General features: G+C 45.0%; 1 pseudogene; it reads right to left on the reverse strand.

Annotated features, from left to right (window-relative positions):
- LOC125525259 lies at window positions 1-1815 on the reverse strand (annotated as a pseudogene).
- Between the last annotated feature and the right edge of the window lie 5755 nt (window positions 1816-7570).

Here is a 7570-nt window from a genome sequence, read left to right on the forward strand (position 1 = left end):
TGCATTAACTATTTTTTTGCAAATTATGCATTAACTAATTATTAGCCTCCGGCCCATTCTATCAGGTTTCTCTCCTTCTCAATCTGCAAAACAACAGAATAATACGGGAAATCACCAAGAAGTTTAGTTTACAAGTAATGTGTTTTATACGCACGACGTTAATCACCATCGCTGCAGGTTGGGATCCCGCACGTCGGGGAGTGCTGCGGCCACAGCTGCAGAGACGTGGACAACCCCTCCTCCTCCGCCTCCGGGAAGAAGCCCCGAACGCCGACGCCGGTAGCATCATCGGCGCCATGAGCTTCCGCCTCCACGGCCGCACGACGCCGCTCGTCATGGTTCATCTTGCAGAGTCAACATGTACACATTCAGGAAGGCAGTTCAGTACGAACATGACTACATCAGCCTAGCAGGCAGGCAGCGACGCAAATTACCACGTGGCGCATGAGGCTGTTCTTCTCCTCCAAGATGCGCACCTACATGTCCACGCACGCACAATCAAATGAACGATTTGCTTATTTGCATCTTAATTAATGTTGGTTATCTTTCGATTATATGTCCGTCTCATAATGTAAGACATTTTTAACGGGAAATACATTTTGGTTCTTGGTTGTGTATACACTCTATATGAGGATATTTTTTAATAAATAATTAAACAAAAAGTCAAAATGAAGATTTTTTAGAATAAACTTGACTTACTTTTGCACTAGTATATAAATTTTCACGAAGAAAAAACCAACGTTGACTTCATAGCGGGAATGACAAAATTTATTTGCTATTATTGGCCACTATTCACACTATTTTGGCCAAAAATTTGTCTTTTTTGAAAATAAGTCAAAAGGGGATTTTCTTTTTGTGAAAATTTTCTCACAAGTACAATGGCAGATCAATTTTATTTCAAAAATATTTTCAATTTTTTGACTTTTTGTTGAATAACTATTATTTTTTCATATAAAATGTAGATGTCCCCATAGAAAACGTATGCGTCCGTTTTTTGACACTGCACTAGTGCAAAAACAACTGACATTACGGGACGGAGGCAGTAGTTACCTTGTGGCGTGATTCCTCTAATTGCTGGTTCAGTAGTTTATCCTGCACACAAGAAAGTCGTGCAGTGATTAACATGACCGTTCAACTCAAACACTCACATGCAATCGCAGTGAATTTTGCCTGGTCGTGGTGTGTGTAGTGTACCTTCATTCCACGGACTTTACACAACGCGCACTCTAGCTTCTGCTCCAGATCGGCGAGTTCCTCCTTGGTGGTTGAAGATGGTATGTCTTCTCCGGTCATCATCCGATGGCTCGCCACGAGATGGTCACGCTCACGCTTCAGCCTTGCGATATCCTCCAACAGTTTCTGTATGTAAAGAATCATATTGATCAATCAGAAATTCAATAAAAATAGCCAAACTGTAGAAACAAATCCGTTCTTCCAAATAGCGGTGCACCCTAAAATCAATTTGCAACCGGCCGGGCGGGATAAAATCACGACGGACGGACGAACGGCCGTGGAGAAGAAGTGTGAGAAAGATGGACGCAGGCAAGGGACGGACAGACCTGGTATGGGGGCTGCAGTAGTCGTGGTGGAGCTTGCCGGTGCCGTCGAAGACGAGGACGCCGAGGTGCGCGTCGCAGAGCGCGGCGAGCTCCTGCGCCTTGTTCAGCAGCCCGCGGCGGCGCTTGTGGAAGGTGACCTGCCGCGACGCTTTGTTGTCGATCCTCTTCATCTCCACCTTCCCGCGCCCCATCTTCGCTTGCAACTTGGCGAGTGGCCGATGTGGATGCTAGCTAGCTTGGAGAGGGAAGTGGTCAGTAGTGCAGTCCGCGGTGCCAACCAGGAGGTAGCTAGAAGGAGAAGCAATGTATGTAGTGCCATGCCAGTGCCAGTGCCAATATTTGACAGCGGAGCTGCTAAAAATCAGTCGACTGAGACTTCGCGAAGTCTCAGTCGACTGACGAGCCGTCCGATCCGTTTGTTGCTTGTAGATTCACGCTGGGTTGTTTTTGTGCCTTTTTTCGGCCTGTCTAAGGCGCGGTGGGCTCGGACCAGTCCGTTCGCCTTTTTCTACGTCAAAGCGCGGCCGAGGGTGAGCGTTTTGCTTTTTCGTGGGCTGGGCTTTTTTGTTTGTCTGTTTCTATCTTGATTTTTTTCTCGGTCCGCTTTCTTCTTTTTGACGTTTTGTTATAGGGGAGGGGAAGCGGCCACCGGTGGTAAATTAAAGGAGGGGAAGCTGCAGTCATTCGTCTCTATCCATTCCCCTCTCCCCCCATTCTCTCTCTATCACTTTTTACCTCTGTCAAAATCTGAAGATCTCTGCAGCAAACGAAGGAATTGCTGTGCTGCTCAACGTCCAACGAGAGTATGGGGGACGCTGCTGATGGAGTAAGTGCTACCCCCCCCCCCCCCCCCCCCCCTCTTTTTCTTCCATCTTTGTTTTTCCATTTGATTTGTTGGACGAGAGTAGTAGATCCGAGGGAGTTTTGAGTTCCATTTTCTTGTTTTTGTTGGGCGAGAGCAGTATACCTGATTTGAAGCATAGAATCGATTCTTTTTTTTATTCAAGCAGTGATATGTAGAGTGTCCTCTTTTTTGTATGTGTTGAGGATTATTACTGACCCAGACCACCTCATTTTTTGTTACTGAACCCAAACCCAACCCCCCTGAAATCAGTAGCATGTTTTTGTGAAATCAGTAGAATGGCTGAGGATTCCTTTTTTGTTTGTGGAATACAGTGGCTCAGTCTGTTGTTTTTGTTATTTTTTAGATTGTTTAATGAAACCCCTACTTATTTTACTGGAATCAAGAGAGATACTTACTGAATCTATCATTAGGGGAGTGGGTATCTTCTTTTGTTTTTTCAGATTTTGTTATGGGACCCTATTCTTAATCAGTAGCATGTTTGTGAAATTACTGAACCCCACCCCCCTCATATATATTACAGAACCCAAACCCATCAAAATGAGTAGCATTTTTGTGAAATCAGTAGTATGTTTTGATTATTTTTTTGTTGAATGGAGTGGCTTAGTCTGTTGTTTTAGTTTTAGTTTTTTAGATTGTAATGAAACCCTATTTTTGTTTACTAGAAACAATAGAGATAATTTACTGAATCTATCAATAGAGAGTGTGGTATCCTTATTTTGTTTTTTCAGATTTTTCATATGGAACCCTTTTTTATTAATGAGTAGCATGTTTTTTGAAATCTTTCCCCTGTAATAAGAGAAAGATTTGTTACTGAATATGTCACTAGGTAGGAGGGGGCATGTTCATTTGTTTTTGTCAAATTTCTGGCTGAAACTGTATTAATCAATAGCATGTTCAAAACTCTCTTGTTTTTCTGGAATATAAGAGAATGATTACTAGATTGAAGCATAGAATCTGAGGGGATATTTTTTGTCCAAATTTTTTTATTGATTGAAATGTTTGTGTGCCTAATTCAGTAGATATGAGAGGATCTTTTTGATTCGGATTAAGTTCAAAGTACTTGTCTTCTAACTTGGTCGCAACTGTGGGGATCTTTGTTTTTGTCGGAGGGGCGGCGTCGAGAGAGAGAGAGGAGCCTAGTTGCATGCTCAACTTTAGGCATGCAACTGCATGTCTTATAACTTGGTTGCAACTCGAGTTTTCATTTTTGTTGTACTGGTAGAGGGGCCAGTTGCATGTCCCACAACAGGCACGCAACTGCATATCTTCTAACTTGGTCGTAACTAGGAACCTTTGATTTGTCGGAGGGGCGGCGTTGAGAGAGAGGGGGGACAGTTGCATGACCCACACTAGGCACGCAACTTCATGTCTTTTCCCAACATGGTCGCAATTGCATGTATTATAACTTGGTCGCAACTCGAGTTTCATTTTTTGCTATATGAGGAGAGGGGCCAGTTGCATGTCCCATACTAGGACACGAAAAAGCATATCTTCTTACTTGGTCGCAACTGGGGGACCTTTGTTTTTGTCGGAGGGGGTAGCATCGAGAGAGATGGGCCCAGTTGCATGTCCCACAATAGGCACGCAATTGCATGTCTTCTAACTTGGTCGCAACTGGGTGGGCCTTTGTTTTTTGTCGGAGGGGGCGACGTTGAGAGAGAGGGGCCAGTTGCATGTCCCACATAGGCACGCAAGTGCATCTCTTGTAACATGGTCGCAACTAGGGACCTTTGATTTATCGGAGGGGCGGTGTCGAGAGAGGGGGAGCTAGTCGCATGCCCCACACTAGGCACGCAATTGCATGTCTTCCAGCATGGTCACAACTGCATGTCTTATAACTTGGTTGCAACTCGGTTTTAATTTTTGTTGTACGGGAAGAGGCACCAATTACTTGTCCCACAACAGGCGCGCAACTGCATGTCTTCTAACTTGGTCGCAACTGGGGACATTTCTTTTGTCGGAGGAGGCGGCGTCGAGAGAGGGGGGCCAGTTGCATGTCTTATAACTTGGTCGCAACTCGGCTTCCATTTTTCTTGTACTGGGAAAGGGGCCAGTTGCATGTCCCACAATAGGACACGCAACTGCAGTCTTCTAACTTTGTCGCAACATGGGACCTTTGTTTTGTCGGAGGAGGCAACGTTGAGAGAGAGGGGGCCAGTTGCATGTCCCACACTAGGCACGCAACTGCATGTCTTCTAACTTGGACGCAACTGGGGACCTTTATTTTGTTGGAGGGAGAGGCGCCGAGAGAGAGAGAGAGAGAGAGGGCCAGTTGCATGTCCCACACTAGGCACACAATTGCATGTCTTCTAATTCCGGCATCGTCGCAATTGCATGTCTTATAACTTGGTCGCAACTTGACTTCCATTTTTTTGTTGTACGGGGAGAGGGGCCAGTTACATGTCCCACACTAGGCACGCAACTGCATGGGTTCTAACTTGGTCACAATTGGGGGCCTTTATTTTGTCAGAGGGGGCTAGTTGCATGTCCCGCACTAGGCACATAATTGCATGTCTTCTAACTTGGTCGCAATTGGGGGGGCCTTTGTTTTTGTCAGAAGGGGCGGCGTTGAGAGAGATGGGGCCAGTTTGCATGTCCCACTACAGGCACGCAACTGCATGTCTTCTAACTTGGACGCAGCTGGGGGACCTTTGTTTTGTCGTAGGAGGCGGCGTCGAGAGAGGGGCTCGTGTTGAGTGATGCCAACAAATGGTGCAAATGGCATATTGTAACAGTTCGTCTGGTATGTCGTGCCAAAACTCAAACAATCACCATATAACTCATACATTTTTCTCGAGTAGCCATCCGCCCAGGATAAGCACAACACCTTGTCGATGTCCTCATCAGCAACTTTGAATGCATAGTAGAAATTTGTGTGTAACACAAGTTGGAAGCTGCAGAGTTTTATAGATGGCCATGGTTATAACATATCACAATAGAAGATGCATAAGCAATCATCAAAGTTTCACCTGTTCTTGTTGTCCTGTTTTTATAACACAAGCATCAGTAAAGTTTGTGTATTCCTGAAGTAGAGTTGAGAACATTCCTGAAGTAAAGTTTGTCTTTTTGATAAAAGGAACTAAAACTGTCTGATGATTTGTGCTAGTGGCTATAATGTTTGTCCAGTTCATATCCTTAGTTTTTTCTGCCTTTTTGTTTTTTTTTGTTTTTTAGTCCCCTTGTTCACAACACTAATGTCACATATACATTTTGTGAATACAGCAGCACACGAGCACTGACACGGATGAGAAAGGAAGCGACCCTGAAAATAAAACAGACAACTGAAATGCAGAAGGCAAAGAGCAGTGTCTTGGAGATCCAGCATTAGAAGAGAAAGGATATCATGAAGAAATCACTGACACGGAAGCATGAGAGGGTTCGCTTTTTGAAGAAGTTGCTACAATGGTTAGTAACCTTTTTCTATAAATATTCATGATTTTTTTATTTTTTTTAGTTGAAACAGTGGGTTAACTAGGTAACACATGATGTTAACTAGCTGTGTCGCCGCTCCATACTCATGCTAAAGTTTAAACTAACTAATACATGAACTTTTGTTAACTAGCTACTTAATGCAGGGAAGTTAACCAGCCATGTCAACATGTCTATGTACTCTTGTTGAAACTAGGAAGAGGAGCATCTGCAAGCTGCTAGTCAACTTTAGTACTAAAAAACATCTATAAGTTGCTCTGATCAATTCCATGAACAATGGACATCACGGCTCTGTTTAGCTAGCTCTGAACAGCAACTCCCCTCCTCGTATGTACATTCATAATTTTTTGTATCTATATTGGTTGGGCCTGGCCTCCAACTTTTTTGTTCAATAACTTTTTCCGGATGTGTGTACAAACAAACAAACAAATCATAACCCAGCCCATCCCAAAGTAGCAAACAAACAAACAGGAAAACGAAAATAAGCCCAGTTTCTAGCCGGATACAACCCAGCAGTACAAGAGCTAGTAAACAGGCCTAATCTACTCGTGATGACGTCAGACGACTGGGACTTCGCGAAGTTTGACTGAGACCTAGACAGATCCATTTGACAGATACATTTTACTTGTGTGGCACGTACCCAACTCTGCGCAAGCCTTGAAGGCGGTGGGGTAGCTGCTTCTTCTTTTCTTGTTCCTTTGGGGCTAAGTCTGCAACCGTACCTTGACGAGGGTCAAAAGAGGAAGCAGCAGAGGCGATAATCGATATGCAGGGAACAACAGCTGGCTAGGCGGCGGCGGGGCAGGGCCTCTGGTCTCCTCCGGCGAGTCCACGGCCAGGCGCCTCCGTAACGTACTGGCAACATGCAGCGCAGTTGCCAGCAAGTTTCGTTCGGCGACCAGCTTTGACCACTTTGCTCCCCTGTGTCTGCCCGTTTGTGTAGCAGTAGCAGTAGCAGTTCTTTTTTGCAACGAACTTGGGGAACTTTATTGCATAGCTAGCATATGATTACAATCTGCCCTCAGGCCACTAAGAAGAAAGGATGGACAGCTCTCAAGCCAACAGTCTGAAACCAACAAAGAACAGGCCCGTTTAGCACAAGAGTCTGCCAAAGTATTGGCCTCCCTTGGAACATATCTAACAGAGAAATAGATAAAAAAAGAAGACTTCTTCCCAATGTCATCTAAAATAGGCGCAACAATTGACCTCGAACTGTCACGCGATAACCAGAGGTTGACAACCTCTAAACAATCTACCTCCATCAGCACATGTGAGAAACCACGCAGCTGAGCGAAGATGACTCCTTCCCTTAGAGCTAAGGCCTCCGCAACGAGAGGATCTGTCACCCCCGGGAAAGGTTTGCTCCATGCTCCGATAAACGAGAGATGAGACCGAGCTATCCCACCCCCTCCCGCACATCGAGCTTCACTATTAATAGCACCATCCGTGTTGATCTTAATCCATCCCACATCCGGCGGACGCCACTGCGTACCCGCCACGCCACTCTTGGGTTTAGGAACATCAAGCATCAAAATATCATCGCGAACTGTCTTTACTGCCTGAACTGGATCATAACCGATCTTGTCATGCGTCCATCGATTCCGATCAGACCATATCGCATGCATTACCGTGATTAATTCGCATCTGTCTTGATCATCTATGATGCCGTCCATCAAAACATCCCTCGCCCAAGTGGCAGGGTGTAACCTTGGTAACT

Source organism: Triticum urartu, chromosome 7 (genome assembly GCF_003073215.2).
Source record: "Triticum urartu cultivar G1812 chromosome 7, Tu2.1, whole genome shotgun sequence".
NCBI lineage: Eukaryota > Viridiplantae > Streptophyta > Magnoliopsida > Poales > Poaceae > Triticum > Triticum urartu.